The sequence below is a fragment of the Oryzias latipes genome, chromosome 18 (assembly GCF_002234675.1).
Source record: "Oryzias latipes chromosome 18, ASM223467v1".
Classification (NCBI taxonomy): Eukaryota; Metazoa; Chordata; class Actinopteri; order Beloniformes; family Adrianichthyidae; genus Oryzias; species Oryzias latipes.
The window spans coordinates 25,042,045-25,068,902 of record NC_019876.2 but is presented as its reverse complement, the minus strand read 5'-3'; the positions used below and the strand labels follow the sequence as shown (position 1 = coordinate 25,068,902).

Below are 26,858 nucleotides of genomic sequence, written 5' to 3'. Positions count from 1 at the left end.
TAATGGGTGTATTTCTCTCCAGACATCAATAACTCCCATTTCCTCTAGAGTTGTGTTGATAAATCCTGCCAAAGGTTTATGCTGGTTCCGGACACTTGTAGTGTCTAGGCTCTTCAGAGTTACATTTAAGTCTCCCCCGCATATCAATATGCCTTCTGCCTAATGTGCAATTACGTCAAATAAAGATTTGTAAAGTGTTTTTTTACTTCCAGGGGGGGCATATATGTTTATCATTGTGATTAGTTCGTTTTGCAATTTCCCTTTAACCATTACATATCTTCCGCCTTTGTCTTTTATCTCTTTACTACATTCAAATTGTATGGAGTTCGTTATAAGAATAGCGACTCTTCTTTTCTTGTTTGATTCATTGGAGCTATAAAAGGTGTTTCTGTATCCCATTTGTTTAAACTTGTTGTGTTCTTGATCATTTAGCTTTGTCTCTTGTAGAAATAATATCTGTGCATTTTCTTTCTTTAACATTGAGATGACTTTTTTCCTTTTAATGGGATTATTTAGACCATTCACATTAAGTGTTACCATTTTTATATTACAACCCAAGGCTTTGTTTATTCCAAAACTTGATGTACAGCCCAAGAACATTGAACAAAAGGCCAGAACTTGTAGCCCAAAAAGAAACAGAAAAAAAAAACATTTCTGAAACACATTTGGCTTCCAAAAGCGGAATGAACACACGCCATTCCCTTCCCCTGTTGGTGGGAGAGGGGGGGTTCCTCGCGTGTAAGGAGGGCCCTTCAGTAGTGGTGAGAAAAAATCTTTCACCTAAACCTACTAGTCCAACATCCATCATATGGGTAAATATACCCAACAGCACAAATTATGATATGAGGAAGTCTATATATGTAGAAATAAAGGAAAGGACTTAACTTAATATTCATTTGTAACTTTTAAGACGTAGCTCGTCCAAATTCCTGCAGTTTCTCCTTAGCTCGCCGTGCTGCTCCATTTCCGCTTTTCTCGCCGGGTCGTTGCCATGGAAATCCATGAAGCAGCCGCTCCTGTATGACGTCATCTTCCGTGTTGTCCGGTGTGGAGAGCTCCACCGTAAATCCTCTTCTTCTTAACTCCTCTGCCGCTTCCCGCGCAGATTCATAAACTTTCACTCCAGAGTCCCAGTGAATTCTCATCTTGGTGAAAGGGGTCTGAAAACGGACCCCCTTTTCCTTAAGCGCTTTTTTGACTCCGCTGTAATTTTTGCGCTTTTGGACCACCTCCGTCGGGTAATCATGATCGAAGATCAGCCGTCTCCCCTCCACCTCGATTTTCTTCTGCCAGGCTGCTTTGAGGGCCGATTCTTTGGTAGTGAATTGGAGAAAATTAACTATCATGGACCTCAGTGGTGCGCCGCGGCTTGGCTTTTGAGTGAGCGCTCGGTGGGCACGTTGGATCTGAAGGCTGGTTTCTGGAGGCAGGGAGAGCTTCTCCATGAGGAGTTTTGTAACATAGTCTGTCGCTGAGCCTTTTTCCTCGTCCTCCGGTATTCCAAATATTCGTATGTTGTTACGTCTGCTTCTTCCCTCGATGTCTGTGAGCCGCTCTCTTAATATTTTTTGTTGCTTCAGAGATTTAGAGAGGGCATCTTTCACATCCATGTTCCAGGATTCGATTTGCGCGATGCGTTCTTCGGCCTCGGCAATTTGGGTTCCGTGCGTTTGAAGGGTTTTATTATTTGTCGCCAGTTGTTGGTGGATTTCTTGTTTCAATTCAGTGATTTCCTTCTTGACATCTTCTGTAACTTGCTCCTTCAAAGAAACCATGTCTTGTTTCATGTCAGCTCTTAGGTCACGGATTTCTTTGCTAATGGAGTCGAGTCCATAACGCAGGGTTTCAGCTAGCTGGTTAGCACCAGCACGTTCGTCTCCGTCTTCTTTGGCTTTATCTACATTTTTTCCCTTCATCTGGTCTTGTCTTTTCATTTTTCCTCTGGTTTCGACTCCTCCTTTCATTGAGTGCTTATCTTCGTTTGTTAATAGTGGATTCTTAGGAGTCTATTTTCCTGTTTTGTTGGGAGCATCGAATTACGCCGGCGTCCCGTCCGCCATCTTCGAAAAGCCCCCCATCCATAATTTTATTGTTTAACTCTGTGTTTACCACGTTGATAAGTTCCCAATGATTGTCTGTAGAATAGAATATATTTGTGTCATCAGTAAATAATATGAGTTTCATAAGCTTTGAAATGTTGAATATATCATTTATGTAAATATATTGAATAGCAGCGGGCACAAAATTGATCCTTGTAGGACACCACAACTTATCTCTTTGGTTTCTGATGTAAATTCAATCTTGACAAATTGTTTTCTTCCCCTTATATAGCTTTTGACCCAAGTTAGCGCTAGTCCTCTTATCCCTTACAGTTTGTCAAGTAGGATGTCATGATTGAGTGTCATATGCTTTTTTTAAGTCAATGAAAATTCCAGCTGCATATTTCTTTTTGTCCAGAGCATTTGTGATTTCCTCCACAGCATCAATAATAGCCAATGAGGTTGATCTATTTTCTCTAAAACCAAGATGTTTTACCTCATCCAACCACTGTATCCAAATGGTAAATGGCGTATACTTATATAGCGCCTTTCTTCCTACAAGGGCAAAGCACTTTACAGTCACGGACCCACTCACCCAGTCACACACATTCACTCACTGGTGGCGGCTCCGCTGCCAAACACAGGCGCCTGCCTACTACCAGAGGCAAGGTGGGGTTCAGTGTCTTGCCCAAGGACACTTCGACTCATGGGCGTGCAAGGCGGGAATCGAACATGCAATCTTACGATCATGGGTATCCAGACATGTCGAGGGGCGTGCCCAAGTTCTGCAGGCGTCAGTCCCAGCGGAGATTAAGCCGATCATGAATACACATGGATGTGCCATCACAACCGATATATAGACGAAGGTTTATCATAAAACTTCCTTCATATCCGGCAACATCCATTATACAAATAAAAACTTCAACCTCGTTTCCAGGGTGCTATTCGCTATTCGCTCCCTTTGAGAGTGCTGTGTCAAAGACAGGAGAGCATATCAGGAGCCTGCTGTTCCAGAAACTCCGTGAATTTGGAATAGATGAGTCACTTCACTCTGGCCTTGTTGTGTTTGTCACTGATCGTGGAGTAGGGTTGGGCGGTGTCCCCTAAATTGGCAGTTGACGATGTTAGCCCAACCCCCCGACGATATCATCGTCCATCCCAATGGTTGACTGCAATTTTTAATTTTTCGTTCTTATATAATTGCTATTCATCATTTTACTTTATTTATTTTACTTCCCAAATAATGACTCATCCGCAATGATCCAGTCTAAACTGAAGGAAAGGAAGTGACTTTAAAAAAATAGAATAAACAAAATAGAAAAGCAGTGGTCCGGTCCTGCACTTGATAGTGGACCGGTGGAGCGAGCGACCGTGTCTCTAGCAGAGCAGACGGACTTACAGTTTTGTTTTTTAGGGGAAATAAGGATGCTTTGTTACGTGTGGGAGACTTAGGACTGTGATCCGTCCCGCAGCTCTACATGAACGAGCAACCGGACTTTGGGAGAACCGGGTCTCCCGGTAAAAGTGTGTGTTGGGGCAGAGCTTGGAGCGCTAGCTAACGCAGTGTGTAAGCTTCGAAGCAGAAAAGCCGCTCAGTCCTTAGAAACCGTTCAAACAATCACGTGGATTTGTGTTTCCAGTCGTGTCCCGACAAAATAAAGGCTGATGTTATTCCCACATATTTGCGTGCAGCCAAGATGCAGGTTGCAGCGTTTCACACATGGATTTTATGTTCATGCTAATGTTGTTAGCCCGTGTTAGCATACTGCTAATCCTGGCTTCCGGCTCCGTTTTTCAACAGAAAAAGCACTGACCACACGGATTAAAATTAAAATGATGAGTGAACAGGCGCTTCATAATAACCCTAACATTAATAAAAGCACGTTTAGGAGATCATCTTGTATAATACCGAGCTGACGTATCTATGTATGTAGCCGCTCGGCGGAACTAAGTTTCACTTCCGGTTTTTAAAAACACTACTGCGTATGTGCGAATGATTTTTTCCGACCGAAAGTGTGACCCATGTGAATGTTTTTTATAATCTGAAAAAGTTTTTCCGGGCCCATCTACACGGTTGGATCCTAATCCGACCAATAATCCTTATCAAGATATTTTGCACATGTAACCGCGTCTTATGGTGTCGACTCGTGGCGGGGGCGTGGCATCGCGATGGTGTCTCTCCATCGTGATGTCACTCACCCATCACGATGGAATCGTCCATCGGCACAACCCTATCGTGGAGCCAACATAGTCGCTGCCCTGCGTGGATACACCAGGCTGAACTGCAACGCGCACATCCTGAATGTCACCCTATCAAGTGCATTTGCACCAGACATGTTGGCTGAAAGTACTGAGCTGTTTGAACTGTTAACCGTTGCAAAAGACTGGTGAAATATTTCAAACAGTCAGGTCTTCAAAACAGCTTTAAAAAAAGCCCTCAAGCAATCCATCGAGACAAGATGGAATTCAAATGATGAAATGCTGGATTCCATACTACAACAGCATGCGATCTCCACAATACTGCTTAGAAATATCAGTATGAAAGAATTGCGCAGATCAATGCAAACACGTTAAAAACAGTAGTCGAGTTCCTTAAGTTATTAAAGGAAGCTACGAATGACAACTCCACTCCCAGCGCATCACTTCCACTGCTGTGTTCCTTGAAACTCATTCAACACTGCCAAGCAGCAATGCTCGAGCCCTTGCTCTCTGGAGTCGCCAAGTTGTGTGCCTCGTGTCTGGAAGAACTGATGGGTACCAGTGAAACATCTGCATTACCTCTCCTCATGATGTACAGAATTGCAACGCTCCTGACTCCTAAAATTCAAATGCTGCGAATGCTGCCTCCAGATGAAAAAGATGAAGTGGTTAAAGGTAGGCTATATGTAACCTATTACAGACATAAAACATAGTGCAATGACAATAGAAAAAGTGAAAAGCAGTTAAAAAAATAGAAACGCAGATAAAAGACAATAAAAAAAAATCGAATGAGCCATTTTAAATTAGCCATTTATACTTTTTTGTTTTATGTGAAGTTATGGTTTTGTTGTGATTGCTTTTTCTATTTTTTTTCTAATTTTTTTATGCGTGTGTGACTACTACAAATTCACACGCATGGTGTTCAGATCTCCATGCTGATGCCCCACTGAGGCGCAAAACTGGAAAAGGCTGAAGCTAAAAAAAAGTATTTTTCTGTCAGAAAAAAATAAAATTCATAGATTTTCAGCTCAGTTGAACCATTACAATGTTTTTTTTCCTCCATAAATTCAAATGACTTTGACCTGCATCTTTACCAGCTGGTTCAGTCTGCCTCAGGCCGTCTGTCTGCGCGGACACACAAACACACGGAAAGATCATTTTTAAAGACACATTTTACAGCAAGAAGCAGAATCCCATCCCTCTGAGCTGTCACAACTCAAAAGTCATCAAGTCTACGCATCAGTGAGCTGCTGCCGAATGGAGTGAAATGACAAAACGTGTAAAGAGCATACATGAAGAAGAGTTTTCTTCTCTTTCACCGTTTCAGAGCAAAGCAGCAGGCAGACCTTCAAACTCTCCGTAAATCCAAACCGAAGGCAGAACCTCTTCCAAAACCATCAGAACCAGAAAAGCTAAATATCAATCAAAACCTCCCTGAGCCGAGGAGCACCCACTTTCCCTATGGCAAAAACATCTGGGAACGTGTGATCTTCAGTGAGCAACAGGATTAGTGAAAATATATTAATTGATTAAGTTTTACATTACACAAAAGAGGAATGCATGAAAAAATGAGGCTGGAAGAGGGACATGAATCTCTTTAATAATATCAATACAAATACTTTTTTTTTTTTTTTCCCTGCGGGACGGGAGACTATACAAAACAATACATCTCTATTATTGTGCGGGAATAAATTCTCAGAATTTTGCGGGTGCAGGCAGGAGTGTAACGCATACGTTGCGGGAGCTGGCGGGATTGATCAGAAATTCGGCGGGCGGGAGAAGGATGAAGAAAATAGTCCCGCGCAGGGCTCTAACCCATAGTTTATTTTGTTTAGAACTTTCAATTTGAGTTTGCTGTTGCCTTTTTCACTGTTTTATGATTTATGTGTTCTAAACACTTTCCTACTTTGTGCATAATGATTTTTTATTGTTATAAATGTTACAATTGTTATAAATTTGATTTTAGTGTCCTATACTTATCCTCCTTTGTGCAGAATTTTTTCTGCCATTTTAAGTTTAATAAGTTACTTTGTCACTCAACCTGGTGCTGCTGATGAGCACGGCCAACTATAAATGCGGACTGAGCTGGTGTGGGTAACGGATGTTCTCGGACTGCCGGATGTTCTCGGGGTCCTTCGGGGTCCTTCGACCAATGATGACGTCACAGTATTTGATTGGCTGTAAGTTGCCACGATGACGTCTAACTTAGTGATTGGTCAATTTCAAACTTTGTTATTTGTGAGATCGCCAGCACAATGACTTTCCGTTATTTTGTGAGATCGCCAGCACAATAACTTTCCGTTATTTTGTGAGATCGCCAGCACTATAACTTTCTGTTATTTTGTGAGATCGCCAGCACTATAACTTTCCGTTATTTTTTTAGACCGATAGCACCAATCTTTCCGTTATTTGTGAGAAACATGGATGAATATTACATTGAAATTTCCCACTACATTGCACAAGGGATTTATCATAGCCTCACCCTCACTTCTAAGAATCCCGATAGCAGAAAGGCGACCATTCGAAAGACGTCAAAGAATTACACAATTAAAAGTAAGTAACAACAATGTGATGTGTGAGACTTGTTAGATACACGCAGATGTCAATATTTTTGAAGACGGATTTACTACCAGTTAAATTAGTCATTAATCAGATACTAAGTTAACGCCAATTGAAGTTAACATTCTCTTTTCCTGGTGGTTATTAGATAAGCAGTTGTATTACAACCACCGGGGCAACCTGCGCTTGGTCGTGTTTCAAGCGCAGGTTTGCGACATTTTAAGGAGCTGCCACGATGACATTGGCAGTGGGGGATTTCATGGCAGACGGCGGACATTGGAGAAGGTTTTAGCATCGTACCACTGGAAAACTGCACAAGAGGATGTAATGAAATGGGTAATATATTTGAACTACTTGAGCTATGTGTTCCCCAGAATGATAATTAGGATTTTCTGACTTAATTAATTTATTACTCTGAAATTAATTTATTTAAACTATTTCAAAGGTTGATGAGTGTCCCCGCTGTCAGCACCACGAGACAGTTTAAACTGTTGCTCCTGTTCTTCATCCCATCCAAGTTCAGGAAGCTTGGAGTGTCCTTGGGATAGACCTGATTGGTCCCCTTCCTACCACTGCAAAGGGCAAAAGGTATCACTACATTTTGTAGAGTGTGTCTGTGTGTATAAATTCATTTAAAGTTAATATAATCAGTTTTTGGATTAAAAACACCCAACAGAACATGACAGTCGTGGGTGCAAAGTATAATAAAACTAACTGAATCTCATGTTGCAGGTTCATTCTAACAGCCACAGATCTTTTTACCAAGTGGGTCGTGGCAAAATCCCTCTAGACCAAAATTGCCACAGAGGTGTCAAGAAAAATTGTCAACATTTTGCTTGACTTTGGACTTGTAGAGAGGATCATTACTGATCAAGGGCGGGAATTTGTCAATGAGGTATAGCTACCTATTTGAAAACATTGTATTAGTGACATTAAACAGAGGACATGAAGTTGGCTGGTGTTAGGGTAGAAGATGTCCATGATAGAGTGAGGTGGAGGACGATGATTCGCTGTGGCGACCCCTGATGGGAAAAGCCGAAAGAGAAAGAAGAAGAAGAAGAAGAAGTATTAGTGACATTAAATATTTGTAATAAATTGTACTTTATTTTTCAAGGCATAACCTAATGTGTCTGCAGGTCAGCCGTGGCGTTTTTGAGGCTTTGGGTGTGAAGCACTGCATTACATCAGCCTACCATCCCCAGGCCAATGGACAGGATGAGCACACTAATTACAATAATAATTAATTCCTTAACTAATTAATAAACAAGACTGTGGGGAGGATAAAAATGACTGGGATATCCATTTAAGGGGAATAGTGGCAGGCATCAACACAGCTAAACAGGTAACGTTGTGTGAGTGAACCATGTTTACCAAGACAGAAGAACTGTGTAACCTTTTATTTTTTTACACAAACAGAGATCAACCAGGTTCACACCCTATTGTGCCCTGTTTGGAAGACACCCTCGCACAGCAGGTGTGATAAATGTCACACAAGAAGAGGGAAGTGACAAAGATGTTCTTGTAGTAGAGGAGACGGAAGAGCACCTGGAGGCCAAGATAGCAGAAGTTGCTGATTTGCACGCAAAGGTAATGGTAAAATAGAAATACATGCATCTAGGCATCCAAAATGTCATTGTTATTGCCATTGCATAAGTATTTATATTTTCTCAGATTTACCAGAACATAAAAAATGCACAGCAAAAACAAAAGATGGAATATGAGACCAGGAAAAACGAAATGTGAAATTGTTCATCTTCAAAGTTGGTGATGAGGTCCTTAAAGCCAATAAAAGAAAGGAAGGACGAAACGTAAAATCGCTAAGTAGTTTGTCCAACTGGTGTTACCGTAGGGTGACGTCGCTAAGTAGTAAAATCGCTAAACGTTAAATCGCTCGCTAACTAGTTTGTCCAACTGGGGTTACCGTAGGGTGACGTCATCATTGGTCTAAGGACCCCGAGAACTTCTGGCAGCCCGAGAACATCCGGTACCCACACCGGCTCTCCCTCAGTTCCTGCTGAGACTGCCTCCTGTTCTGGGTTCCTGCTCCTCTGTCAGTGCAGGTATTGTGGCCGGGGCTTGCTGCGTGCACATTCTTCCTGTCGGCTGCTGCAGTTGTGGTGTCCTGTTTTTATTTTACTGCAGTGATTGCCGTAATCCCTCGTCACACAGCGTATCTACGTGTGACAGGAAAGGGCGAAGTGGAACGGAGCGCATCGCTCTCTGCCCCTCCCTTTAGGTGCAATCAGCGCTTATCGGTGTGTTTGATGTGTACCTCTTCACCCTGCATGTCCTCTGGTTGCAGAGGTAATGCCCTGCTGCCCGTCTTCTGGTTTACCTCCGCAGGGTGTTTGGTGGAACCCGCCGCCGCTGCTGGGACAGATTTTTGGTCCTTCTGTGAGTGTTTCTGTAGTTGTTCTTCACGGGTCCCCCCCCATCCACTCTAGTGGTCCGACGGGTGAGTCGCTGCCGGCGGCGTCTCCTCCCCCACCTACCACGTGACTGTGCAGGTGCTCCTGGGAGTTGGAGCCCCGTAGGGTCTCGTTAACACCTACCCTTTCCTCGCCACCTGTAGGAAAAAGGACTCTGGTACACAAGTGGGAATACACTTGTTTGTTGCGTTTTTTTGTTGTTTTTTTTAACTTGTCCTGTCCAACAGCTGGGCAGACAGATGAGAGCTGAGGGCCTCTTGTGTTGGACATATTTTACTTTAACAAGAGGGGTTATTAATCTTCAGACAAACCAGAGGTATGTCTGAATAAACCCCTTTTGTAATTGAGGCCAAACTTTATTAATTTCAATCATGTTTGAAAATCTTTGGCGTTGGACCGGACGGAAAAGGAAAGGAGGGAAGAAGAGAGAGGGATGTTAGAGGGGGGGGGGTAGGAGTGTGATAGTGGGAGGGGGGGGGGATAAGACCATGAAGCAGCATAGAGCAGGTTGTTTATCATTACGGTAAGGTTCAAATGTAGTACAAAAAGGGCGGGGCCTGTCCACACACGCACTGAAATGTTAACACACCTGCTAGCTGCAAAAATGTCCACATGTCAACATGTACACAAAACAGATAGTGTTCACACACGCATACCTATGCCTTTAAACCAACTAGTGTGAAATCTTTCATTCATTCAATCATGCAAACTATTGGTGCAAAGGTGAGCTAACACCTGTGCTCAGGTGAGTGTTTATGTTCTTCTAAAATGGATGGTGGAATGTGAAAAAAAGGAGGAGGGGCGCCCAGCCACCCCCACACCCAGACCCCCGCCGCAGCAGCAGCGGCAGCCGGAACCCTCCAACGCCACACGGCAGCAGGCAGGAGACAACCGCCCCCCAGGCGACCAAATCCGCCACCCAGGCCAGGACCAGCAGGACCGCCGCGAGGCCTCCAGAGCCAGAGAGCAGGGAAGCACGGGGGAAAGAGAGCGCCGCCCCAGCCCAACCAGGAGAGCAGCCCCCCCACCGCGCCGGAAGAGCCCAACACAGGGCCCCACCCGAGAAGGGCACCCACGGCCCCAGACGAGCCCCCCCCATCACCACCCAGGAGTTCCGGGCATCCCCCCGCCCCAACCCCCAGGTACGAGCCCGCACTCCAGGCAGCCACCCACCCGGCCCATGGTTGGTCCAGGAAGGAGCAAGGCAGGGGCCAGCCACCCCCACCCCGGAGGGGAGCACCCCGGGGAAAAAGGGGGGCCCACAAGGGGTGTTGTAAACATGGCCCGACCAGGCTCGGCCACTGTTGGAAGTTTGGCGGGGCCCAGGGGCAAGGACCAGAACTCACCCCCAGGGACACGGACCCCCCCCCCCCCCCCCCCCCCCCCCCGAGCGGAGAGAGTACCGCCGGGCCCAGGAGACCGGCACCCAGGGGACACGGCAGCCGTCGCCAAGGGACCCGTACCCCCCACCAGGGAAGGGGTAGGGGACAGATGGTCCTAGGTCCCACCTTCCTTGCAAAATGTGTGTGCCTGTATGTGTGTTAGTGAGGGTGTGCATGTGTGTGTGTTTTATGTTGGAATGTATATATTGAAGGGGGAGGGGTGTGTGTATTAAAGGGGGTTGCAGTTAAAATTGGCGGGTAGGGCCCTGAGGGGACATTTCCTGATTACTCACAGTGATGTCCCCTCACCCTCCCCACCAAGGGGCCCTAAATGTCTAAGGTGCGGTTAAAATTGGCAGGTAGGGTGCTAAGAGGACATCCGCTGCTTGCTGGCAGTGATGTCCAAGCACCCCCCCTACCAAGGGCCCTACATGTCTAAGGTGCAAAAAAAATAAAACCAAAAGAGGGGGGGCCCACTCCATACGGCAACCATGGGAGGGGTACCACTGCCAAGTAGCCCCCCCCCCAAGGCGCATCGCAGGCTAAACCCCCCACCCCTTCACCCTAATATGAGGTTATATAAGGAAGGGGGTAGGTTGGGGACAGCTGGTAGACTTTCCCCCCGGTGGTCAAACAGCTGTCCCCCAGCCCCCCCCCCCCCCCCCCCCCCCAGCAAAGGGGCCAGGCCACCCCAGCCCAGGGACCCCATCCCCCGAGGTGCCGACACCCCAGGCCCAGCACCACCCACCCCACACAGAGAGAGAGGAGCCAGAAAGCGCCGCCCCCCCAGGAGCAAGTCCAGGACCCCCCCCCCCAAGCGCCGGCCCTAGAAGAGCTCTGGTCAGGCCTCGACGGGACCGAGGCAGCCAACCGGCCGGGGCAACCGCCGATAGCCTCAGCGGAGACCCCGACCCGTCAACCCCCCAAGGTCCCGTACCAATAGTGGGCTCCCCCTCCCCCCCCAGAACGCCCCCCGCAGGACAGGGCCGACAAGCCCCCACCCCAGACCCCGCAGCCGAAGCGGATGACCCCCAGAGCAACCTGGGGCCCCAAGAGGGTTGTCCTGTCCCGTCCCAGAGCCAGGGAAGGGCCGATCCCAGCCCCAGGTGTAGATGGGCAGCCCGCCCAGTGCCGCTGGGACCCCCCCCCCCAAGCAGGGCCCCCCGCCAACCCCCCCAGCACAGGCAAAGGGACCAACCCGCCAAGCCAGCCCCCCCCCCCCCCCCCCCCCCCCCCAACGCCCCCCCACACCCAAGCCCAGAGGAGGCCCCGACCCCCACCCCAAACCACGGCAGAAGGGCAAGGAGCGGCGACGACCAGGCCCCCCACCCCCTAAGTCACTGAGTTAGCCACGGGAGACCAGAGAGACCAAATTCCTCCAAAGTTGCTTGAACTTTGGGCTGACATTTTTTCCAAGCTGATATGATCTAGCAGCAGATTTCTGTGTTGACTTATATTTATATTTTTCTTGTTTTTCCAATTTATTAAAATAGTTTTTTTAGCAATACAAAGAGTTATGAAAATTATAGAGCCTAATCCTTCTTCTATATCAATGGCGCTCATGTCACCAAGCACACAAAGTGACGGTGAGGCCGTGATTGAAACCTTAAGCCAGACTGATAAATCTGCACATACCTGTTGCCAGAGAGCGTGGACATGTGTGCAGAACCACAGTGCGTGCATGTAGCTGTCGGGTAGATTACTGTCACAGTGCTCGCAAATGTCTGAGTTACTGAGACCCATCTTGAACATCCACTGTTCAGTGTAGTAAATTCTGTTTTTAATCCTGTTTTTAATCATTTATATTAAAAAAAAATTTTAAATTGGAACCACTTCTCCACCTGGTTGAGTCTTCAATTTTTTTAGTGTGCCTGAACCGCTCGTGTTGCCACACATTAATAAATTTATTTTCACAAAAGAGCCAGCACAATAACAATCTTCTCATTTTGAGAATACATTGGAGCCGGGATCGTCTGGACCCGCTGTTGTGGAATGGAAACGTTTATGTGCTGCGGCCCCACGTGTACGTGTGTAAGAGAGACAGGAGAAGAATTGGGGGGGGGGGGGGGCAGTGGGGGCGTGCATTCATGTTGCGTGTTAGGGAGGAAGGAGAACGGTAATAAAAAAAGAAGGCTTCCCCCAGAATAAATGCTATGGACTCTTTATTAACCCGTTCTGGAGAATCTAAGGGTCCGAATGGGGAAGTGAACCCCGGAGGAGGATCCGCCTTTGGTCCCCCACGCTTCTGACCACGGACGGAAAGGGGGGAAAAAAAAGTCATCGCCGGAATGGTTTAACACCAAGCTCGGCCTTTTCGCTGGAAATATTTTCAAAAACCTCCCGGTTGCGATAAGAGCCCTTGAGTTTAGCATAGAGCTGTTACCCCAAATATGAATCCAATCTGTGACCTCGCTTCCGTTCCACTGACTGGTCTCAGCAGCATCATCCGCCATGGTTGTTTATGTTTCCGCTCTACTTCAATGCAAAATGATGATGTTTGTAGCTTATCAATGACGTACGGGTCGTATACATGTGGCCTTGACGTTCAGACGGAGGTCGCATTTGAAAAGATCGGATCTGTGTCGTTCAGACTGTCATGAAAAGATCAGATTCAGGTCGCATAGGGGCAAAAAAAAAGAATTGGGTCGTTTCAGCCTGCTGTGTGAACGTAGCTAATGTCTATTATTAATGTTCAATGAAAGCATGGTTGGTATGAAGAAATTTGAATATTTTATATTTCTTGACTAAAACATTTGAAATGATTTTTTTGTGCGTCACTGCTAAATGTATTTTAACATTTTCATTAGAAAAAATTAAATGGTTTATACTCAAGAAACCCTTAAACAGCAAGTAAATACTAATAAAAATATTAAGTAAAAAAAACTAAAAATAAATAAGCTAAAAATACACGAATTGGGTTATGTCTACTCAAATTTATTAATTAAGATCAACTTTATTTTAGCAATTAAATGCAAATAAAAATATTTAAGTAAACCAGACTAAAAAGAAATAAGCTAAAATTACACAAATTTATTAATTAGTGGAAACATAATTTTTCTGCGTCAAGAGTGTTGCACATAAATCAATTAAGTAAATTCAACATAAAAAAATTAAGTAAATTGAAAGGAGCATTTTTTTCAGTGGCCCTCTAGTTATTACGCCGAACAATGTTGGAGTGAACTGGTTACGTGATGTCAGTCTGGTCACTGATGGCGCCCCATCAGAGGGTAAGAAAGAAGGCAGGTGTTGCCACAAAATTCAGACAGAAACCAGGAAAAGAATCTTGGACATTTCATTGTTTTGCAGACTTGAATGACAGTTAAGTAAAAGTGATTCTGCACAGGATTGAATCCTGATATCGATGGCCGGGTATACTTTCAGGAGAGAAAGGCAGTTAACTCCAAATTCTTATCTTCACAAATGTTTGCAAGTTCAGTTTAGTTTAATTTTTCATTGAGATGCACATTTACATTTGTCTAGTTGTTTCATGTTTTGGCATGCTTTCAGTTCACAGAGGGGAACCAAAGTAAAACTCTGGTTCCCCTTTGTCCTTATTGTTTACACCTGTGTCTCGTTGTCTTGCTTGTATTTAAGTCTTGTTTTTACCTTCCTCCTGTGCTGGTCCATAGTTTGTTATTATGCAGTTTGCTGTTTTGAGTGTTTCTAGTGTTTCGAGTTTTGGTTTGCCTGTTTAAGGAGTGGTTTTGGTTTCTAGTTTTTGTTAGTAAATTCTTTGTCCACCTGGAACCTACTGCCTCTTCCTCTCTGCGCCTGGGTACTCCCATAAACCCCGTCGTAACAACATTCCATGATGGGTGTTTCCTTTTTTTTTTTACGTAGGCCCTCTTGAGTTCATTATCGGGATTGCTTCAGTATCAGATGTAAAATTTTCATTTCTATAAAATTGAATAAACCAATTTTTTTTTAAAGTGAAATGCATTTTATTTGAGATCCATTGGCCTCTGTGAATGAAAGTGTAATAATTAGTGATTAGGCTGTGATTGAGGCATTTTGTCCAACTGAGTAAAAAAGAAAAAACAAAGCTGTTTTTTGCTTTTTATGGTACTGGTCTGGCCCACTTGGGATCAGACGGGTTGAATGTGGCCCTCGAACCAAAATGAGTTTGACACCCCTAAAGTTTAATTTCAAACAGACTTTAAAAGTCAATAAAAAAACATTAACATCAATTTTTTAAAAATACTTTAACATAACTTATTTAACAGCATATTTCAACGCATTCAACATTACATAATTAATACGATCAATAAATAATAATAAATTCTCTTTAATTTTGTTAAATTTCATTGCATTCTGAAAAAATAATTTGATTACCGTATTTTCCGGACTATAAGTCGCTCCGGAGTATAAGTCGCACCAGCCCATAAATGCATTATAAAGTAGAAAAAAACACAGATAAGTCACACTGGACTATAATATAAGTCGCATTTTGATGGGAAATTTATTTGACAAAATCTGAGACCAAGAACTAAGAAGTTCCACAACCTCATATGACACAATCATAGCAGACTGTTTATCTCATAATTTCACAGTAATTCTTTCTCATACTTGTTTATTTATTCCTTTCATGAAGCATCATTGTCCAACTAATACTCTGTTTTCATCCTGTATTTGTAGAAACAGTTGTCATTTTTATTGCATTTCTGAATCTATGAAATCATTGGAAAATAGAATATTATGTTGTTAGCCTTCAAGATCTTATTGTAAAAAAGGTTTGCTGATTCTCTGAGTCACTTAACATACTCTTAACACTTAACATACCTGATACATCAAATTGACCCAGGAACATCATCTCTGCTCCTCACCAATGAACATAACAGGAGGGTTAACAATGTATTTATTTCAATTTAGTTCTAATATAAGTCGCTGCGGAGTATTGCCAAACTATGAAAAAAAGGGCAACTTATAGTACGGAAAATACGGTAGGGTTTGGGACGGTAATTTCTGACAGCCTCTTGCCAGTTTTCACAGCCTGAATCCTTAGAGTCGTCTTCAAGTGATGCTACAGAGACTCCCTGAGGACTTCACCCACATCCAGAGGCCGCGTTTTTGAAACTATTAGTGATACTTTCTTCTCGCTGGCTTCTCTAAATGAATACGCCAATTTCCACGTGAAGTTAACAAAATATGCGCTAGGGTGCTGCATAGGTACAATATTATCTGCCATCTGTGTAGGAAACGCGGGAAGAAAGCATGCGGGGGTGGGGTTGACCAACTTGCAGCCGTAGATGGTGAACAGGTGTCTGACCCTGAGAGGAAGGGCAGTAGAAGAGCGGGGGAGGGGCTTTCAGTCATCACTTGTGATTACAGACCCCAAAATACACACAGCTGCTTTCAAATTAATAAATTAAACTGTTTTTATTTATAACATTATGTTTTGTTGGGTTTATTTGGTCATTTAAAAAATGAAAGCAAACAATTTAGGAACGAATCTGCACTAAAGTGAAGTTGTTTACATCATCTCATCTTGACTGTGGGTGTTATCAACGTTGTGAGGTTGTGGGTAATGGACAAAAGATCACAGGAATTATTCGGTGCTCACTTTAGAAAGAGGAGAAATAAAAACACTACAAAGATAAAGGTTTGCCAGTGGTGTCTGAAATTAATACATGTTCCGTATGCGACCAAATTTGATATTTAAATATTAAAATATTGAAAACCTTTGCCACATGTCTGATGTTTACACCTTATGTTGCATAAGTGGTTCCCAAACTTTTTCTGCAGGGCCCCCCTTTCTGAAAATTAGAACATTTTCGAGCCCCCCCACACTGACACAAACATACAAATCCTTTGTTTCTAAACTCCACCGCGCCCCCCCCTGCAATACCTCCGCGCCCCCCAGTTTGGGAACCACTGCCATAAGGTGTAAACCTTATGATACCAAGAGGGCGCAGAGGATAGTCGCCTTGGTGCTAGAGTGCTCTGTGTTATGTGTGTTTTTGTTCGTAAATCGTGTTTCAGCGTGCCCTTACACCCGTGAAGAGCTCCTAACCATCAGAACTTCGTCTATGTCAGACTTACTGATGTTTTTTTTGGCGGCTTCGGCAGATTTAGTCCACTTTTTAAAAGCAAGAGTGAGACGCCGGAAGAGAGGGAAACGCTGGGGAGTGCTCGTGCGTCTCCGGAGACGCGGCTCACGTTCGCCCATACCTGGAATCTTCCTCTCCAATGTTCGCTCTCTCAGTAACAAGATGGATGAACTGGCGCTGCTGATGCGTCGGAACAGGGACTTTTATTTTTTTCTAACTTGTCCAACAGCTAAGCAAACAGATAAGAGCTGAAAGCCTTTTGTGTTGGACATATTTTACTTTTACAACAGGGGTTATGAATCGTATGACAGACCAGATGTATATTTAAATAAACCCCTTTTGTAATTTCAGCTAAACTTTATTCATGTTAATTACATTTGTAAATATTTTTTGTTGGACCGGACAGAAAAGAGGAGGAAAGAAGAGAGAGGGATGACAGATAAGGGGGGGTATAGGGGTTGAATTTAGTAGAGAGGGTAAGATCATGAAGCGTCACAAAGCAACAAGTTGCTGGAGCTTTATAATCACAACTGACATGTTAAGATGCATGAAAAATCTAAAATGGGCGGGGCCTTTCCACACACACACTGGAAACGTTACAAACACACTTGTTGTGTTTATATACAAACAAGTGATGGAAATACTACCACTAACATTCACACACGCATACTTGTGCATTCAGACTAACACGCGAAAAATATCATTCAGTCAAAGCTTCTTTGAAAAAAGCTATGAAAATGCAACAAAAAAGCGATGAAAATGTGACAAAAAGAAATAACAAATGTGATTATTATTATTTTTATTACTATATACATTGTCATGGCTAGCAGGCTGGGGCAGACCCAGATGCTGGAACCCGGAAGGATACTCGGCAGACAGATGGTAAGTATAAGAAGTTTTAATGTGAGAAAACAGGATTTGCAGGGCAGAATGCGTAGAAGGTGGTTGGAGGTTCTTGAGGGCGAACACCGTGATCCAGAGGGAAGCCAGAGGGATGTCGAGACAGGAAACAGCGAGAGGTGAGTTCAGTCCAAGTGTTCCAGACGAGAGCGGGATCCTGAGCAATAGACAAAACAAGGTATTAGTCAAGGAAGCGAGAACCAGAGCGAGGCAATGCATGAATCGGCCAGAGAAGCACCGTGGAGTACAACGAACTAGCGACGAGTACAGGTCCTGGTTCTCCTTAAGAGCCCGGCCCCTGATGATGATGACGAGGCACAGCTGGTGTTAGCAGGTGGACCTGATGAGGAGCCGGCTGGGGGCACCGTGACATATATACTGGAATGCTTGGCGTTTTTACTGTTATGCCAATAAAATCAGATCAAAATAAGGATTACCATGTTTTTTTATTTATTTATTTTTTTACAGCTACTACTGCCAAGAGCAGAAAAAGAAAATCAAAGAAGGAGGCAACGCTGGAGGTGTTTGCTGACAAGATTACCAGTGCCCTTAAAGATGACAACACAGTTCTTTTGCTGAAGATGCAAGCAGCTCAGGATGAGCATGATCGTGAAACGTTCGCCATGATAACTCAGTTTATGAAGAGATCAATCCAGCCTCCACAGCCACCTTTTTACCAAGCACCAATTCAGCCCTCCCAGATTTACAACTCAATTCGTCCTCCTACTCATCATTCCACACGGTTTCTTGTGGCTTCCTCTCCATCTCCCACCCAGCTCCTGCCTTTTTTTCCAAGATTCAAATCAACCACTGCCCTTCAATAATCCACATCTCACTCAGTCATTTTTCCAGACACCGGTAAATACTCCGGGTAAACAGGCCTTCAACAACGAGGATCATCAGCCACCTTCCCAGTCTAAAGATGATGAAACCCACTTTACAAGTTTATGAATGTTCTAAAATATTAATGCCGGTTAATGATGGCTTTGCACAATGTTCAGGTTGAAATGTGAAGGTTATTGACATTCAATTTTCCAAGAGCGAATCCAAATAACCTTGCATAAGTTGCAATGTCTTTGGAGAACAAAAATAAATAACTAGTTTTTGGTTAGGCCTGTTCATTTTCCTGAACTGTGATTTGTTGGATAATTTGACTTCAGTTTAAATAAAGTCACACATGTCCTGAGGTTATTTCATTTTATTTATGTCAATTGTGCATTGAAATAGGCTCCAGCATCACATTCAATCTTAGCGTAGGCCTAAATAAAATGTATTTTCAGTTAATTCATTTTTTAATACATCCAACACTAAATGAGAAGGAACTCACTTAAAAAATACACATGAAACATCTCATAGGATAGCTTTTAAAAGCATGAAGTTCAACTTTATTTTATACACAAGTAACATCAAAAAAATGATGCAAGATTTTTTAAACAGATTTCAATATATTGAAACTCACTATAACAATATGAACAGGTAAACATTGAGGTAAAAAAGTACAAAATGTTGAACGACCTTGTAATTATGTGAAAGCCAGTTTGTGGCTCAACGCTGGCTAAGAAAAAGCTGAGTCAGTACTTCTCTGACTCTTGATGGCTGCACATCTACAAATCCCCCTCCTTCAGCCCATCTCTCAACATGAGTTCCACCAGCCTCTTCATGATTTTCCCCGTGCATTTCACACACGTTGTGGAGTGTGCAACATGCACTGATTATGGTGGGGACGAGGGAAGTGTTAAATTACTGAACAGTGTACAGTTTCTTATGTACAGTATTTTCAAGGATAATATTCTTGCAGATGTATGGTTCTATCAAAAGAAAGTGAGGCAAGTATAGTATTTTTAAACTATTATAAAAATACAATATCTATATTTCTTACCAAAACCGATAATACACGACACCCTGGAGCAGAACTGAGTGCCATCCTTTGCGGTTGAAATACTCTGCCTGGTTATCCTCTGGAGCAATGATGGGGATATGACTCCAATCAATAGCTCCTCCACACTGCAGGAAACCCCATCGCTGCTGGAAGCCTTCGATGACTTCTTGAAGGTCATCCCCTTTGGGCAGTTTGATGTACTGGGGCATGAGGACACGGGGAACTGCTTGACAGAATTTGTGTACAATGGAGCAGACTGTGGACTTTGCTATGCCGAACAAGTTAGCTATCATACGATAGCACGTGCCTGTTGCTAGCCAATACAGTCCAACTCCAACGTGTTTCTGCACTGTTATGGGCTGCCGCAGACATGTCTCTTCTTGTGACAGAGTTAGTTGAAGGCGCTCACAGACGTAATTGAAGGTGGATCTGGTCATTCTAAAGTAACTGATAAACTCTGTATCAATGAAGCCACTCATAAGTATCCCACCACTCCTGGCTGTGACTCCGGATCCAAACGTTCCTCTCTACAGACGTTGCCATCACAGCTCCACTCAACGCCATGGCCAAAACCCTTGCTCTCCTCCTTTTTAATTTTCTTCTTAAAATGAGAACTTTGAATTTTTTTTCCCCAAAAGAGCCAGATCTATAACAGTGATGATAAAAGAGCTCCGGTGTTGACAGCACTGTTGTTGACATCCATTGTTAACGTTGGCTACTTCCGCAAACAACGAGTGACGTCGTTCACAGTTGAGTACTCTTCTGCACATGCGGGTCAATTCTGGGTCATTTCACGGTCACACTGGAACTCAAGAGTTGTTTGCACTCAGTAGCATATTTTCTGAGTGAGTCAATGCTGGCTGAGTGCAAAAAAGTGAAGTGACTTTGTGTAGTTGTTAACCTGAATAAGTTTTGAGATTCTCTGAATTCAAATTAACATGTTCACCTTTATGTACTGCTATCGACTGTTTTCATGTGGACCAAATATAAAGTCTTACCTCAGCATGAGAGCACACTGAAAATACGGGAGAAGTGGGGTTGTTCAATTTACAAATACTAAACATGTTTGTTTAATATGAACAACTTGTGGTTACCTTAGAAACATAATATAATCTTGAAAATCACACATAATTTCTCGCAGTGTTACATTGAGATATTTAAATCATGTTGACAAAACATGAAATAGTTATGTTTGATCCTTTGCCCTTTAATTTTGGATAAGTAAACCCTGTCTGTCAAGAAGCATTCCAGGAGGAGAAACTTTGCAGTCAGCCATTTTAGAGAGCTGCAGCTGCTGGCTGGAGTAACTTGTAAAAGAGAAGTTAATTTACTCTAAGAAAGTAATTTAAGGAAATGGAAGGCATTCATTTATCATTAATGTTATTTGTTTCCACAGGGGAAGAGTTTTGTAATCCACTTTTGTCGTAGTTATGAAAGTTAAGGCTCTGCGCACCACTTTTGTCCCTGCTGGCTGCAGCCCTCGACGGTAGGGGGAGGTGTGCGTGGTATGTTGTACTTTCACGCCACAGGCAGGTTCAGTGGTAAACACAGTGAATTGAGCATTAACCCCTGCGGTGTGAACATAGCCTTAGTTTACCAGCTGTTTTTGGTGTGTCTGAAGATATTTTTTTTTATAATATAAGGCTCGACTGTTTCATGATTATCACAAAACCAATGTCTTTTTTTAGCCAATATTAATAGATGTATTTTAATGTGTATGGATATGTGAAGCAGCTCAATTTAAATAGAGTAGTAAGAACTTATTTTAAATTATGGAGTAACAACTGAAGGGCCATGCTGGGTAACTTTTTCTGTATTTTCTCCTTTTTGTCTCTCATCTCAGAATGGCATTCAGACACGTCCTAAACAGCAGACAGAGTGGCCCATATGCAGCCCCCCCACCACTGCTAATTCATATTTTGAGAGAGAAGGAAAAGTCCAAAGTCATTTCTTGGGAGTTTTCCAACAATTCAGTTGCTCCACAACTAAAATAAAAAAAAAAACCAGATGGTTATCATCACTGATGGTCAGTCTGTAGCTAAAGGGACCTTATTTGAGGAACTATCTTCCAAAGTGTGTGGGGAAGAATTATATAATGAAGGGATATAGGCTGCAGGGAACATACCCCCCCCTATGCGATTCTCCCCCCCACCCACACAGCCTTCTATTGGACATCCCCTGTTCCAGAGACAGACACTGGAACAGAAGGCAGACAGACTCCTGGATCCACCATCCATTTTAACACCTGATGAGCGTGGACCAGGTGGAAAGTCAACCCCCTCCTCACTTCTGAAGCAAAAGTTTTGGAGGTAAGGATGTACAAGTCATGTAAAATGCATACAATCTACCTTAACAGAACATGGAATTTTTACACATTAAATGTCTTCATTAGGTGTTTGCTATCAGGAGGGTGAAGAGTGGGAGGTACGATGTACCAATGAGACGGATTCATTTACAGTAAGTATGTACTACTGAGCGTTAAAATACAGTATGTGTGTGTGTGTTTGTGTGTGTGTGTATAACAACTTCTGTCACTGTACAGGACAGTGCAGATGTTAGGATCGGTCTGTCGCGGGAGGCGGCCATTTTTCCATTGGAGGCGGGTGGTCATGTTAGGCTCATCCACATGAAGTGTGGATCTTTGGTGGTGGTGGTGGTGGTGGGGGGGGGGGTCTCTTCCAGTCCACAAATTACACCACAATAGAGGTATGGACTAAAACAGTACAAATGACCATGAAAAACACTGTAAAATGACATGTACTCAAGAGTAAAGTTAATATAAATTTTTTTTGTAGGTGGTCTGGGAGTCTCTGGAGCATCACTTGAAGACGGCCCTCTGAGGATTCAGGCTGAGAACAAGACGGTGTCTAGAATGACTGTCCTGAATGAAATTTAACAAAATGAAATATGCTGTTGCATTAAGTTATGTTGTCTAAATTATTTCATGAAATTAATGTTTTTTTATTTAATGTTAAAGTCTGTTTCAAATTAAATTTTTGATCATTAAAGGATTTATTTAATCATGTTTTTATTTTGCATTCATACATTGAGAAGCAGCCATGCATTTTCAGTCCAAGATAAAGATTATTTACATTTTTTTGCTTAAATTTAATGAATAAAGCTAAACACTTAAACAGAACATTTCCCAATTCAGAGGCTTCAGACATTTCAACCAAAGTTTCCCCTTTTCATTGATTCTAGTTTGAGCATTCTTTCAAGAAGAGACACCACTAAAATGTGAAAATACTAAAAAAATGTGTGTCAAAGTGACACCCAGTGGTTATTTCAAGTTTCACCAGGTGATTTTCACCCGAGCAAAACTAATTACATGAATTTCAAAGACAGAGTTTATAGTATCAAGTTATATTTTAGCAATTTTTTTATTCTCAAATTCCTTTTTTTTTTGTTTTTTAAATGATTTCAGCATGTTTTTAGGAACTTCTCATGTTTTTCTTGTTCATTTTGTCACACAAAAAAATTATCATTTGTCATGTTTTTATGACAAGTATTTTTTGTTGGGTGTATAATATCAGGTAAAATTTACCCAGAAAATAAAGAGTTATTTTTTTAAAGTGTTCTTAGGGTTAATTTCCACCAGGTGTCAGTATTTAGTAACAGTATCACAACAGTTTGAATATTCTGGCAGAAAATGACACATTTTCAAAAAAATCTTCAACATAAGTAAAAGTAATCAAACTTGATATGATATTTTAAAGTAAACACTTTCCAGAACTGAGTTTGGTGTTCAAAATTACAGCATTTTAATGCTGCTTAAAAGGTTCAGATAAATGGTCAGTTTGTGATTTAACGCTAGAACGCCTAGGATTTTTCACTCCCCCTGCGGCGTCCAGAGCACAGCCAAATGGCTAAGTGACTCAAAATGACTAATGCAACAGCCTTCAATTAGCCACCTTGCATTTGTAAATGCAGCACCAACTACCCGATCATCTGGATGAAGACATGTCCTAGCTAACCACATTCTTTGCTCAGATCAGGGTGGGGGAGTTTTTCTGCTTCAAACGAGCCTCCAAGCTCTGAGAAACTTTGACTCCCAGTCTGTCAACTGAAAAACAAAGATGCCTACATTTTATAACACTGAGCAGACATTGAAAATGATCCTGGAGAAAGTCAACCCATGCGACTCTGAAGGAGAAGAGATGGTCCTTCAGCTGGACTTAGACTCCGATAAATCTTCTGGTAAGATTTCATAAATATCGTGTTTTAATTTGCTGATTGTAGCAGTTGTCTATCCATTTATCTTCTGTACCTGCTTATCCTGGCCAGGATCACAGGGGTCTGCTGAGGCACATCCCAGCTAGTCACAGGCAATTGGGCAGGGGTACACCCTGGATGGGTCACCAGTCCATTGCAGGGCCACATACATAGACAAACAACCAACCAGGCAGACTCACATACACACCTAGAAGAAATTTAGAGTCATTTAATTTAATCACACGTTTCTTGGACTGGGGGAGGAAGCCGGAGCACATGAAGAGAACACACACAAACACGCACAGAACGTGCCATCTTCATAGAGAAAGGCTCCTGCAGAGAACTAAGAACTTTCCGGCTGTGAGCCAATTGTGCTGACCACCAAATCACAGTGCTGCCTATGGCAGTTGTGCTTTTGGAAAAGATGCAAAAGGAGGCAAAGGGGGCATATTTGACATGTTTTAGAATTTGAAGTTTCAACTAGATTTCAACTAAAAAGAATACAATTTTAAAATAAACAGGTGAAACAACATATATCTTTAGAAGGTTTTCATTGCTCACATCTCAAATCTGATCACAGATGAGATTTCACCCCCACCAGAAAAGCGAGGACGACTGGAGACACACACTGTGCCAACACACAATATGGCATGAATAAACAGGTTGGGAGGCCTCTCCATCACAGCCCAGTTGAATGTTACACTGCTGAGGAAGAACCAACTGCTTTGGTCCAAATTACGGTTTCGTCTCACTTACAGAGTTTCCTGTGTTTCCTCACTCTGGACATGCTTCGGACTATTCGGGACTGTACTGTTCACCATGGACGTCAGACAGAAGACGACAGCTGGTTCATGGCCTTCCTTGAACTAATGGGATTTATTGCCTTCCTCCTTGTGCGGGTGGTGATCAAACTTCCATCAATGCATGACGCATGGTCAGCGAAAATAGGAAATCCACTGATCTCCAAAATTATGGCCAGAAACCGCTTCAAAGATATCATGCAGCATTTACGCTTTGATGACAAGGGCACGCGCATGGAACGAGTTGAGACTGACAGGTTTGCCGCAATCTCAAATGTTTGGGGGTCTTTTGTGGCCAATTGCATCAACTCGTTCAACCCAGGCAGGTATATATCACCATCGACGAGCAGCTTTTTCCTACAAAGACTCGCTGCGGTTTACTTCAGTACATTGCAAACAAAACCCGATAAGTTTGGTATCAGGTTCTGGGTGGCATGCGACTTGAAATCAAAGTATGTGTGCAATATTATTCCATATCTTGGCAAAGACTCCAGTTGTCCGATGGGGGAAAGACTATCAGAAAATGTGGTGATGAAACTCATGGAACCGTTTTTTGGACAAAGGTAGAAGTGTTACCACATGCAACTTTACCTCTGTGTCACTTGCACGGCAACTGCTCAGCCGGAAGACCACCCTCCTTGGCGCAGTGAACAAGATTCATCGGGAGCTTCCAGAATCAGACAAAAAGCCTTTGGACCGCAATGAATTCAGTACTCAGTTAAGATGCTGTGACGGTGTAGATAAATCAATAAATTCTAAACATAATTCAAATATTTTTTTTCTCCCTAGTTCTTGTCAACAACTGCAGAAGAAATTTCTTTTACATAACGGGAAGAAAAGAAAATATTTAAGCAAAAAATTACCACAGAAACTTTTTTTTACATAGAAAAAGTGAAAGGAGCAATCTTCAAAAACAAACAGCAAAAACGACATTTTTAAACACTTAATTGGACAACTGTCAGAGCAAAAGGTGTAGGCACTATTCGTCCCTACTGCACTTTTGCTTTTAAACAGCGTAAAAACTATTGGTTCAACCAGAAAATGCCCACTCTTTTCCTGCTCTAGATATTTGATGACTGTGCTGTTGAGGTGGATGTCATAGTAGAAGCCGAGCAATCGCTCAAAGCTATAGTAATCTTCAAGGGGGAACAAGCCTGTCACCATCCTGAAGAAATTAGAAGACAACCTCTGTGTGGTGATGAGAGAGGCCTTAGCGGATGTCCTGGTGACCAAACTGCCACAAAGCCTTCACTTGGATAAAAAGTCAAAGTTAGAGGAAAGTGTTGTTGCATCTGGATGCAGGCATCAGGTTCCTGCCACTGGTGTTATGAGAACTCTCTCATGGGTCAGCGGAAAGAAACCAAAATGAAACAAACAGCTTACAAACTATTCTTGCAGAAGAACAAAGTTGTGGTGATGAGGTGATTCAGAAAATGATTTTACACCCCAAAAGTGTAATGCTATTGTAACCGGCAGGTATGCCTGTGACAGGTGCATGCCTGCTTGATTGGGGATGTAGTTCAGCTGTGTCTGCCCCTTTATAAGGAACAGGGCGCGAGTTGACAGACAGTGGCTGCCTGCCTGCCTGGTGATGCTGTAAGCGGCTGGACGTGTTGCAGATGTCATGAGCCACTGCGTGTTCTTTACCCACTTTTTTTTATACACATTTTAATGGGTTTTTGAGTGGTGCTGTATTCATTGTGTGTTTGACTCCGATTCCTTTTTATCATTGCATAGGTCGGAGTCGGGCGCCGGTGCGTGTGGTGTTGGTGAGAGGCGCCCTTGTGGCAGCGTCTTCCTCACTCCAGTTCCCTCACTGTGTTTGTTTCCCTTTTAGTGTGTAGTGGAAGTTTCTTTGGCACGTTTTTTGTTTTTTTCTTATTGTGTGTGGATTTGGTTTCAGCACGGAGTGGAGTGAGGTGCGCTGCCGCGTACTGGCTTAGTCCACGGCCCCTCTCTTCCCCTCCCCTCCTGCGCAGGCGGTCGGCTCGGCCTTCCTGTTTTTATTTCTGCATCTCTTTTTGTCTTTTGTGTGTCCAGCTAATCAGAGTAAAACTGCAACGGCAGATTTTAAATTGTTCATTAAATTTTTATGAGCTTTTATTGTCTCAGCCATTTTTGTTTTGGTGGCTCCACTCTGCACTGACGGTACCTTGGTCACACTATGGACTGAAGAGACACTGAACCTTTTCTTGTTATGCAAGGAGGGACATTGTATATTTAGATGCAATAGGTTCCATTGTGAGCAAAGCAAAAGGCCAAATGTCACCCTACTACGTGAATGAGGTTGTTGTTAGGCATCCAAACAAAGGTTCCTGCCCAGTTCCAGTAAGCACATATCTAACCAGTGACCACACAACCTCATCCGTGTCATACTGTCTCAGCTTACTAGTCACTGACTTGATTAAAAGA

The 26,858-nt window shown here is 43.1% G+C and overlaps 1 long non-coding RNA gene across 1 annotated transcript; it reads left to right on the top strand.

The window, feature by feature from the left end:
- The first annotated feature begins 6,582 nt into the window (after positions 1-6,582).
- Positions 6,583-9,447, top strand: LOC105357731. Its single transcript, XR_911564.3, has 6 exons — positions 6,583-7,133; positions 7,243-7,385; positions 7,530-7,692; positions 7,934-8,139; positions 8,214-8,384; positions 8,469-9,447. It is a non-coding gene; the product is annotated as an uncharacterized LOC105357731 (long non-coding RNA).
- Positions 9,448-26,858: the final 17,411 nt, after the last annotated feature.